Source organism: Canis lupus, chromosome 4 (assembly GCF_011100685.1).
Source record: "Canis lupus familiaris isolate Mischka breed German Shepherd chromosome 4, alternate assembly UU_Cfam_GSD_1.0, whole genome shotgun sequence".
NCBI classification, from domain to species: domain Eukaryota; kingdom Metazoa; phylum Chordata; class Mammalia; order Carnivora; family Canidae; genus Canis; species Canis lupus.
In genome coordinates this window covers 81,397,267-81,409,421 of record NC_049225.1, presented here as the reverse complement: position 1 = coordinate 81,409,421, position 12,155 = coordinate 81,397,267, and the positions used below count along the sequence as shown (strand labels likewise).

Genomic DNA, 12,155 nt, shown 5'->3' with positions numbered 1-12,155 from the left:
TGGTGTTCAATTTACTAACATACAGAATAACCCCCAGTGCCTGTCACCCATTCACTCCCACCCCCGCCCTTCTCCCCTTCCACCACCCCTAGTTCGTTTCCCAGAGTTAGCAGTCTTTACGTTCTGTCTCCCTTTCTGATATTTCCCACACATTTCTTCTCCCTTCCCTTATATTCCCTTTCACTATTATTTATATTCACCAAATGAAAGAGAACATATAACTTTTGGAAAAGATGGATATGTTTATTGCTTTGGTTGTGGTGAAGGTGTCAGGGGGATTTGCATATGTCCACCAAATTGTACATATTAAGTATGTGCAGTTATTTGTATACTAATTATATATCACTGAAACTGTTTAAAAAAGAAACAAAAACATTAGTATTGGGATAATATAAAAATATTGGTCAAATAAAAAAAAAAAACTAAACCAAGGTGAAAACAGTAAAACTGATAATTCACAGCAAAGGGGATTGAAAAGGTAAACATAAAAAAAATGAAAAGGTAAACATAAAAAAATAAACTACACTGATAATGTATGTAAAGTAAACATTTAAATACTTACATTCCCTTGGAAAAATTATAAATCTGTCTATGTTGAATTGACAAAAAATAGAGGAAAGCTTATTTTTTTTAATATGGTGTTGATAAGGCTAAAATTTAAAACAACCATGAATATTGGCCAATTGTTTTCTTTTCTTTTTGTGTCCTTACATGGCTTTGGTATCAGAGCAATGTTGTCATCATAAGATGAATTTGAAAGTGTTCTCTCCCCTTCAGTTTTTTGGAAGAGTTTCAGAAAGAATGGCATTAATTCTTTAAATGTTCAGTAGTATTCATCAATGAAAATGGTTCCTGGGCTTTTCCTCCTTGGGAAGATTTTAATTACTAATCCAACCTTCTTGTTATTGGTCTGTTCAGATTTTGTATTTCTTTCTGATTTGTTCTTGGTTAATTGTGTGTATTTCTAAAAATTTATTGCTTCCTTCTAGAAGATCTAATTATAGATGTATAATTAGTCATAGTAGTCGCTTATGATCCTGTTTATTTCTGTAGTATCAATTATAACATCATCTTTTTCATTTCTGATTTTATTTCAGTCTTATTCTTTTCTTAGCTATTCTAAGTAAAGTTTTATCAGTTGTTTTTACCTTTTTTGAAAAATCATCTCCTAGTTTCACTGATTTATTCCCCTCATTGTTTTTCTGTTCTCTGTTTTATTTATTTTTGCACTAATCTTTTTATTTTTTACCTCCTTATGATAACTTTGGGCTTATTCTCTTTCTAGTTCTTGAAGTATAAAGTTAGGTTGTTTATTTGAGATCTTTCTACTTTCTTAATATATGAAAGAAACGAACAAAGAGAGAAGGAAGGAAGAACAAAGAGAGAAGGAAGGAACGAAGAAAATAAAAAGAGAAAGAAAGAAAGAAAGAAAGAAAGAAAGAAAGAAAGAAAGAAAGAAAGAAAGAAAGAAAGAAAGAAAAGAAAGAAAGAAAGAAAAGAAAGATCCCTAGCTTATACCATTCACAAAAATTAAATCAAGATATATTACAGACAAAAATAAGACCTGATACCATTGAATTCCTAGAAGAAAACAAGGAGAAGCAGCTCCTTTACACTGATTTGGGAAAAAAAAAAATTTTTTTTTTTTGGTATGACACCAAACCACAAAAAACAAAAGCACAAAAAAATAAGTGGAACTATGTCAAGCATAAAAGCTTCTACATAACAAAAGACAATCAACATAATGTAAAGACAATTTCCTTTCCCTTCTAACATGTGGAATACATCAAAAGTAATAGGATATTACTCCTGAGTGTAGAGGACAAAGTTTAGGATGTCCCCCTCTCTCGATTTGGTCAAGTACACAGCCATACTGTGAATTGCCTGGTAATGAGGGTAGAAGTTGGCTTTCCACTAACAGCCAGTAAAGAATCTGGGCCCTTACCTCAGCGTATGAGATTATCCCGCCAATAAGTATGTAGGTGAGCTTGGAAGCAGATACATCCTCAGTCATACCTTGAGATGATTGTCACCTTGTGAGACCATGCTGGGAGTCTTCACTCACAAAAACTAAGAAAATGACTATTTGGGAGAAATTTATAACACAAGATTAATAACTGATACCACCAGTGAAAGGGAATGATGTCATGTCATAAAACGAAAAATATCCAGTTCTAGATATATACTATAAAAATAGTATGGCCACAATAAACTAAGAAAGAGACTAAATAAATGGGTTATTCAAAAATGAAAAAAAATTTAGTTAATAAACACATGTCAACCTAAAATACAAAATTATGAGTAAACCATTAAATTATAATTATATTAATATATATTTTATACTTGGACATTAAAGTAACAATTATATACTATATATAATTTATTCATATGTAGTAAGAATATTTTAATATCAATCCATGATATAACACAAAGATCAGGATAGTGCCCCAATGAAGGATCATTGAGCAAAGAAGGCATCATGTCATTTATAATGTTCATTTTTCAAAAAATAGGTCTGATGCAAATGTGGCAGAGTGCTTTTCACTTTTCTTACATTTTGGTAGGGTATGCAAGATATTTTTTATATTATGTTCTTTTTCTTGTTTGAAATATTTCAAAAAAAAAAAAGAAATATTTCATAATTTTTAAGAATAATATTTAAGAAGGAAAAGTAAAACTTTACATTGTGACACATTAATATGAACTTGATAAATTGACAAAATAATGGAGATTAAGAACATCTGCATTTGGTTTAGACAAGCTAAGAGAGGACTGAATTAGATACAGATCTTTCTTATTGTAGCAATCTGATGACAACAGGATCAGCAGCCATAGCACAACAAATGAATTCCAAGACATTAAGCAAACAAATCATTTATATAGAATAATGTAAACAAATCATTTATACATCTACTGCACATAGTGCATCTCTAAACTATGCCTTAGAGACATCTAGTAAATAGTACAGAGTAAAGCTATCATATTTTGTTATTGTTGGAAAAAACACTTAAAATGACACAATCCACTAAAAATAGAAAATATTCAGCCATGGAAATCTGACATCTAGGAATATTAATATTATTATGTTAATTAGAAGGTAATATAATTATTCAAAATTTTAGTCACATGATGCAAAGAGCAAGATGCAGTCATGTCAAGCAGAGACCTGTGACAGGCAGGGACCTGTGTCAAACAACGATGCAGACAGCTCAGACCACATATCCCCGAGACCAGCACTGGCTGATGACACCCTCATACCTGATAACATAGAGGAGGACTGCAAAGTCCCAGGATTGATGAAATCCCTTTAAAAAGAGGATTTTTTTTGCAGGAAACTGCCAGACTCCTCAGACATTGACCCTTCTCTATGTCTGACCACTTTAAAAAGGCAGCTGCCACTGAAAGCCCTGCCCAATTGATCTCCTAACAGAACAGAGGCCCTTCATTGCTTGAAGGTGATAAGCAGTAAGTGCTGAAGCTGACCCAGCTGGACAGAGGCCTTATCTCAACTGTGGGCCCACGGACTGACTTTGTGTTTGGTTCATTAACCGCCAACCCCCTTTTCTATCTTTGTCTTTTTTGACTTGTCTTGTGCCTTGCTTTGTGTGATGTGTAAGAAGCCAAGTTAAACACATGCAGGAATGTCATTGAGTTTGGAATCCTACACCTGCCTTATTACTACGTCAACCTTGCTTTATGACTGAATACAGCTGCCATCATGGAAAGATACAACTCGTGTGCCAGCCTTCAGAGCATGCTCATGACACTGATATGCAGTAAATCATATTAAAGATGGGCAAAAAAAAAAAAAATAAATAAAAAAAAAAAAATAAAGATGGGCAGTCCTGAAGTGTTTTTATGATTCTATTTGGTATACCATACAGATAAATTCTACAGGTTATACATTTTTTAAACTAATCTGTTTCATTTTTTAAAAAATTATGAATTACTAAATGATAACATACATGATAACAAAATTTCATTTGTATGTATATTTTGTTTTTATTACCAAAAATTGATAATAATTAACATAATGTCTACTTTTTATATGTTTTGTTTTCATCATAATTTGCTTAATAAACAGGGTCAACAAAACCTGATTTCAAGATATTATTTGGGGCTGTTTACAAATAAGACATTTGCACAGCAGAAGGGGATGAGGAGTGGTTAATAAGACTACAGTAATTCCCAAAACTTTCATAACTCACTAGTTGATTTCTAAGCATTTGCTTTCATATACTTTAATAAACACGTGTAACATAAGTAGTAAAATGGAATTGACTGTGGAGAATATTAGGTGAATTTTTTGCAAATCATTTACACTTTAGTGTCCAAATATAATTTTGACAATATCTTTAGGAAGAATAATATACATATGCTATTGGAAAACAATATTGGGGATCAGACTGGACAGGAAGACTAAATTGACGTCATTTATAAACTTTGCTTCACTTGCACCCATTTCCTCACCACTTCCTCTACCAAGGCACTTTTCTGTGTACCTTTTCAATGCTTTCTCACTATGGGTAAGTTTGTGACTTGCTTTGTTAGGTCAATAAGGCTTGGACACCAACAGTGTCCTAAAAAGCATTTGTAAGATTGGACTCACTAGGTCTTGAGTCTCTGACAGCCCCATAATAAGAGTATGCCTGGGCTAGTCTGATGGTCCTAAAAGGAGGATGAGTGGCAAATGAGGCAGTGAAGTAGCAGCTGAAGTGCCCTATGCAAGCCTGACCAAGAGTGGAGTCTTGATCAAATTTCAGGTGCTTCCAATCCCCAATAACTGTCCAATGCCAACCAACATAGTTGGGCTCAAGCTAGATCAATGAAACCATGACAAGCCACTGGTAAGATAGCTAAAAATAAAGGGTGGTTGATTGTAAGCTTACAGGAATTTGGAGTGGTTGTTATACAATGATAATTAAGAGTTATAACCCAAATATCCTATAATCTATGAAATGTAATTCATATAATCTCTAAGTGCTCCATAGTGCTGCTACAGAAATTTGTAAGTAATTCACCTTAAGTTTTTCTTTCCTCGGATGATAAAAGTTTGTTCTCAATAGAAAATATGAATATATGCAATCATACAGTGTATGTATGGAAGAGTCCCTCGCAAGTTATATATAAAAAATATAAAAAAATAGCATAGGTCATTACAACTCAGAGAACATGCAAATTAGGGGAGTTTATTGATATGTAAATATTAAAATATTTAGTCTTTTTTTCTCATTCATTAACTAGAATAGTCATCTTATGTAAAATAGTATATTGATATAAATTAGGATAGTATAAATCACAAAATCCTATAGAGTGAATGATGATTTCCTAATTACCTTTTTTTGTTGTTGCTCATATGGAAAAAATTGTTTTTACCTTCTTGATTTTAAGGTACACTTTTTATTTATTTATTTATTTATTTAAGAGAGAAAGGGGGAAAGGTGCAGGCAGAGGGAGAGGGAGAAAGAGAATCTTAAGCAGGCTCCATGCCCAGCACAGAGCCCCTGGGGCTTAATCTCACCATCCTGAAATCACACCTGAGCCGAAATGAAGAGTTGGACGCTTAACTGACTGAGCCACCCAGACATCCCATAAGGTACACTTTTTAAAAGAATAAATGTAAATTTACATATAAAACAACAAACCAAACATTGTACTGCTATTGGGTTTTATTGATATCAATATACATTTTGTATGTTTTATTTTTATGAATCAGGGTTATTTCTTGAATTCATGTGTAAATATAATTTTATAGCATATACTTTTATACTAAATTAATTATGCATTTGTATCTTACACCTTAGAATCAAGTAAATGTTATAAATTAAAATTGAAACTTTAGGTAAATATACTACTTATTTATTTTCTCATGTTGAAGAGTAATGAGATTTAAGTAAATGGGAAGAATCTGAAGGAGCAGTCTGCCCTAATAATAATTTACATTGAAACTTAAAAAAAAAAGTTTAAAATCATGCACATTGTATGTATTTATAAAATAAATACTAAAAATCTTGAAATATCCAACTTCTCCTATGGATAAAATTGAAAAAATAAGACTCTGGGTCTTGGAATACATACTTCCTTTATGAATATGTATAAAGGTACTGAAAAAAGGTAAGAAACAAACTTTTAGAATACTCAATTTTTCTGCAATATTTCCCAGGTAAGGGTCTTGAGAGGCCTGTCTTGCGCCTGGACCTTTTTCCAGATCTTCAGACTCATATCTTCTCTGCTTCGCTGGCAACTCTACTTGGCTACCCTATAAGCAGTACAGACTTTACTTAAACCTTTGTACCTGGTCATCCAGTCTAAAATGTAAGACCCCACTCTCTAGTTACTATTGTAACAGACCATCCCAAAACATACTACATGGAGCCACCATTTACTAAGTTCATGGATACTCTGGGTTGGGAATTTGGACTAGATTAGATTGGTCTAACTATGGCTGTGGAGACTTGAAACCCGGGAACTGAAATCATTTACAAGTATCCTTAATCACACATCTGCCTCAGATACGACCTCAGATGAGATTTTCCATCATAGGAACTGCAAGCCATTTATCCATATGCTTGGACTTGCTCAGAGCATTTAAGGATAGCAGGGATATCGGACTTCTTATACGGGGAGGCACAGAGCTCCAGAAGGTGGTGTCCCAGTGGACAGAGTTGAAATCTTTATTGTGGATGTGGCTGCAAAACCACAATTGTCATTTCTACTGTCATTTTATTAAACTAGTCTCAGACCTACCAGGATTCACGAGGATGTGGACCAGCACTGCCTTTTAAAGGCAAGGTGGTAACATCACATTGTAAAACAGCATGTAGGATGGGTGATATAGTTGTGGCTATATTTGAAAAATACCACCTGCCACAGCCATATGCTCCTTTTGCTTAATTTTCTCCTCATCTCTTATCACTAACATTCCATATACTTTACCTTTTTATTTTTTGTATATAATTCCATTAGAATGTAAGTTTTAAGTGTTTCATCTCATAGCTTTTCACAACACATGAGAAATGTACCTGGAACAAATAATCATTTAATAGATATTTATTGGATGATTGAATACATGAGTGGTTATGTTAAATCATTTTTAAAAAGAGGAAGAAAATGCAAAATAAGCTTAATATGAATAAAATATGGGCATAGAGATATGGAATAGATTAACAAAATATGTTTTTAAGGCTATTCATTTTCCTATGTTTAACGTATATTTTAAAGTTGGATGATTTCCTTATACCACCATGGAATTTCCTTGTCTCTAACATTTATTTCTAACATTTTAATACTGTGCCTTTTTCTAAGCCAGTAAATGACATTGTTAGCATATTTGGTGTGATTTATAATGTTTACTTCTTCTATAAATCAATGAAATTATGAATTTAAACTCTGAAATAAATTCAGCTATTCATTTGCTATGAGAAGCTACATTGTTCCAAGGAAATTTCTAGGCCATTCAGATACATCTTTTTATAGACAGGTTGAAATCATAAATGAGCCTAATGAGCTTGCAATTTTTTTTATAATGTTGAAGAAGAGACAGAGTGTTTTGTAAAGTATATGTGATGCAGTTAGTTACATTGACAATAATGTTGCTTCATATATATGATGGACTTAATGATAGTGACAAGAATTTACCAAATGTAAGAGTGAAAGACTAGAGAAAGAGGAAAAGTGATATATATAATAAATTTAAATAGTCATTGGTTTCTAAGTGATAGTGACCATCCAAATCAAGGAAGGAAAAGTACCTGTTCAAGAATGTAAAAAAAAAAGAGAAGTTGCTGGAACAGAGATTTTTGTTTGGGGTGATTAAAAAATAGATGCAGTAAATGTGGGTGGCTGAAGTAGGATGAAAATACTAATTCATAAGTAGAATACATATAAAATGAGGACTATAAATGTTATGTTATTATTTAAGGACTATTTTCATAAATTCCAAAAATAAAAATATTTTATAGATTAATTCACTTATATGTATGAATATTGATATGGTGCTCTCACAATTATGACATGATATTCGTGCCTATAAATCCTTTCCCTCCACTTCAACTAGGTGTTTAAGTCAATTCAATTCTAGGACAAAGAGATAGTGAGTATATTTTCTTGGCCCAAGCCATTTTGTCCATTTTGCCTTCAGCAGAAATAAAGTATGGATTGTGCACTTATTCTCAATTGGCCAGGCTGCCCATTTTCCCTGGATCAGAATACAGACCTAGAGGAAATATTACAAACACTCTGTCTCTCTCTTTTTCTTTCTCTTTCTCTCTTCCCCTTCTCCTCTTCTCTCTAACAATTACATAAACACATGTAATTTAATAAATATACAAATTTTCAGGTGACCTCTTAATTGCATTTCTTCAAAGATAGTTTTCCTTGACATTCATACAAGATTAAAATCATTCTATATTTCTCACAGCACTTTCTCTCTCTCTCTCTCTCTCTCTCTCTCCACCCCCCTCTCTCTGGTTTTACTACAATATAAAGTAAGTAAACATTTTGGGGATTATTTATTTTATGTTACTACATGAGATTAGAATGGGTCAATTTTATCACAGCTATAATTCTCTCTTCATAGCAGTCTCTAGCACAGACTAGAACTCAATAAATACATTCTGAATGAATAAAGTTACTTACAATCACTGAACTTCATCCTCCTCAATTTTAAACTGGAGATGATAATACCTATGCAATATACAAAACATCAAATATCTCAAACCTTTTCCATCCTCCTCACTTTTATCAGTATTGTTAATTTTTAGCTTCCCAGACCTGATTTTCTTTCTCCCTGCAAACTACAAAAATTCCATTGCTTTACTTAGATTTGAAGTTGCAAATCCCTGTAAGAGTTGTCAAATAGGTTTCAGGAAGATGAAAAGTGTTTCCTTTTCCCTGCAGCTGAATAAAAGCAAATAATAATCTGTATTATAGAACTGTTACTATACTTTGGATTATAAATTTCATCTTCTAATAGAAATAAAAATCTAATTGGCTATTTAATTTTTGTGGCCCTTTGAATAATATTTATTTTCCCAGACTATGATAGTTATAAATGCTTGTATGTTTCATTTATTTGGCCAGAAGTTCATTCCTGTTATCATTTTTTTCTCTTCTCTAATATGCGCCACACTTGGGGTATAAGCTACACTAAGAATAGCACTAATATATCTACTAGACATATTTGACTTCTTATTTTAAAATTGTTTGAGCTTTGATGTCCCATTTAAACCAACATTATCTCCTAGCTTTGGTGTGAGGACTGGATATAAATTACCAAGCAACCAGCAGAGTGACAAACTATGAATTAAATGCTCAATTAAATCTGGTGATGCGACATAATGAAAAGTGCTTGATTAGATGGGCAGGCCATTAGCATTTGGGGCAATTGTTAAGTCTGATTTTTCTTGTTCGTATATAGATAGAAAAACATACAGTGTCACTGCCAAATGACAGACCTAACATGAGCTTTTATCATGAATAATTTCCCTCCAGATTAGAGAGAAGATTAATGTTGAATTTTCAAATAATTACTTTAAACTAATTAAAAATAGAAAGGAAAAGCAATAAAAGGAAGTCTTGAAGGTATGAAACCAAAAATAACTTATCATTGGATAAATTTTCAGAGTAAACAATTTCCCTGAATACAAATTGGACCTCATATTCCCAGTTTGTTTCCAGTACAAAGTCAAAGTGTCATTTTATATTAGGTGAATAATAAGACTCCACAGTTCATTAAAGCATAAATTCATTTCTTTGCTTCTCTTGTGGTGTAATGTGTTTGCATTTTTGCCCAGAGGACAGATACTAACATGAACATTTATCTGTAATTAAAGATTCACAGACCATTAACAGTATAGCAATTTCCTTGCAAGTTAAGGCAGGGAAATAAGATGTTTTAAAAATTATTTTCTATCTCATGTGAAAGCTATCCTCCCTTTCTTTTGTTCACGTTTTCTATGCTGGAGATAACCCATTCCTAGAGTGGCTTTCTTCCAAACTAAGCTAGAAGAAGTGTTTGATAACCTACCACTTTCTATTCTCCCAATAATTGTTAAAATATTTTCTGTGACACTGTTCTCTGTGAGGACCATCTAAAATGATGAGAGGAATGAATGCTAACTCTAAATTTCTCTATCTGTATCCTAAAAGATATGTACTGTAACACATAAAGGTGAAGATAAGGAAGCCAAATCAACAGATACATGGCTGAACAGCTAATGTATCTTAAATTGGGTGTGGGGGACACATTATTGATGTTAAACTGAATACCTACAAATATTATTTTCCAATGAATTGAATATTATAATGTGCTTGGGTAGCACCTTACCGGTGATATTAACATGCCAGGAAGTGGTAGCCAAAAAAAGTTTTACATGGAATATCCGGGTAAAATTATCTGTCTGACATCCAATCACTTAATAAAAGTGTATTAACATTATCTGTTCTACAATCATTTAAGAAATATGTATTAAACATTTGTGTTAAACTACAAGCATTACAAGAATAGTATCGTGGGTAGGAGCACAGATTGTGAAGATAAATTACATGGACCAAGTTCTTTTTCTGTCACTTCCTAGCTGTGTGACCTTGACCAACTGGTTATTTAAGCTCTCTCTTCCATGACTTCCTACTCAAAAATGGGGTGTGACAATAACTGCCAGGACTCATCACTACCTACGTTGCCTTTTGTTTTTAGGTACTAAGTCCACTCATTCATGTGAGTTCAGGTGATTCTCTTCCATCAGTGAAATAAGACAAGTGGTTGCAGCACTTCCCAGACCGGCCCCTAAAATTGACTCATGCATAATTTTGTTCTTCCTCCCCAACAAAATGTAAAAAGGAAAGACTTTCCATCCTGGCCAGAGCCACATGATGGCAGAGGGCACTGTCCCATCACTGCCTGGAGAAGATGCTTCCCTGCCCCACATGCAACCGATTATGACATGAAAGAGAAATATATTTTCATTACGTAAATCCATGGGGATTTGAGACATTGGGCTGTTTATTATGGACTTATACTTTTCTAAATTAAAGAAGAGGCTCTTAATAGTATTTATCTCATCAAGTCAGGTGAAAATTCATGAGTCAATATATGTAACACACTGGAAATAGAGTCTGAATCATTTTAGCCCATAGAAATATTTGTTCTTTATCGACTAGAGTAATTGTGGTACTGAGATAGAATGAACATGTGGCCTTCTGTTTTACAGCTGCCCTTCACTTGAGGTTGGGGTTCAATGATTAGATTTGGGCCAAAGGAATATGGAGGGAATTATTAAAAACACTAAATGCCTGATTTTAAATGTGTTCTGTGTCTAGATAATATTTTTTCTGGCCAGGGAACTGTGAAGGTATATGAGGAAAATAGTGTCGTCAAAAATATAGAGTCTAGAACGCTGATTTTCCTTCTGGGCTGGCACAGGACTTTGAAAAGTTAACCTTTATCCTGGTTAGCACTGACATTTTGGTGTTCACTTGTAACACAACAAAACCTGTCCATCCCTAACAATGACAAGGATAACAAAGTCTGTCGTGAATACAAAACATAAGAAGCAATTTCTGTGGCCTTGGAAAATTCATGATCCACTTAGGAAAATAAAATATGCGTATTTAATGTATGGAAAGTGGAAGGTATGCATGATAGTTACATTCTTATTTTTAAGAGTAATGAGATTTTGCAAATTTTCACATCAGTTAGGAAGGTGATACCAAAGGACGAACGGATTTGTATTTGATGATTTTTAAGGACAGGTACTTAGTTTAATTCTACAAGTGCAAATAGGTATTTATACTTTATTGTCATTTTATATTTTATCTTATTATTTTAATTTTATTACTAAAAATACAGTTTCCCCATCGAGAAGAGTAGTCTATCAAAATATGTAGTTTATATAAAAATCATGTTTCCTAACAGAAAATAGAAAATTGCCTCTCTGAAAATAAGTAAACTTTGAATTTTCTTCTATCGGCTTTTAATAAAGTGGACTTTGAAGATATAAGGCTGCTGAGCTCCTGTTAACTCCATTAACATTCTGTACCTTGATGGCTTTGAGGCTGTAAATTCCTACTAGCTTTTTCATAATTTACAATAGATGATTAGGTTTTTATTTACTTTTGTTTTGTGTTAAGTGTGCTCTATAAATTTGTTCTTCAAA

The 12,155-nt window shown here is 32.9% G+C and overlaps 1 long non-coding RNA gene across 12 annotated transcripts in view; it reads right to left on the bottom strand.

The window, feature by feature from the left end:
• LOC102156602 overlaps nucleotides 1–12,155 on the bottom strand; it is a 169,654-nt gene that overhangs the window by 139,917 nt on the left and 17,582 nt on the right. For 9 of the 12 annotated variants that reach the window (XR_005358654.1, XR_005358653.1, XR_005358652.1 and 6 more), the window contains 4 exons: nucleotides 8,638–8,685; nucleotides 6,937–7,022; nucleotides 6,128–6,259; nucleotides 1,946–2,082 (listed from right to left, as the gene is read on the bottom strand). This is a non-coding gene — a long non-coding RNA (uncharacterized LOC102156602). The remainder of the gene's footprint in view (nucleotides 1–1,945; nucleotides 2,083–6,127; nucleotides 6,260–6,936; nucleotides 7,023–8,637; nucleotides 8,686–12,155) is intronic. The other 3 variants (XR_005358657.1, XR_005358650.1, XR_005358655.1) reach the window with 2 other exon arrangements.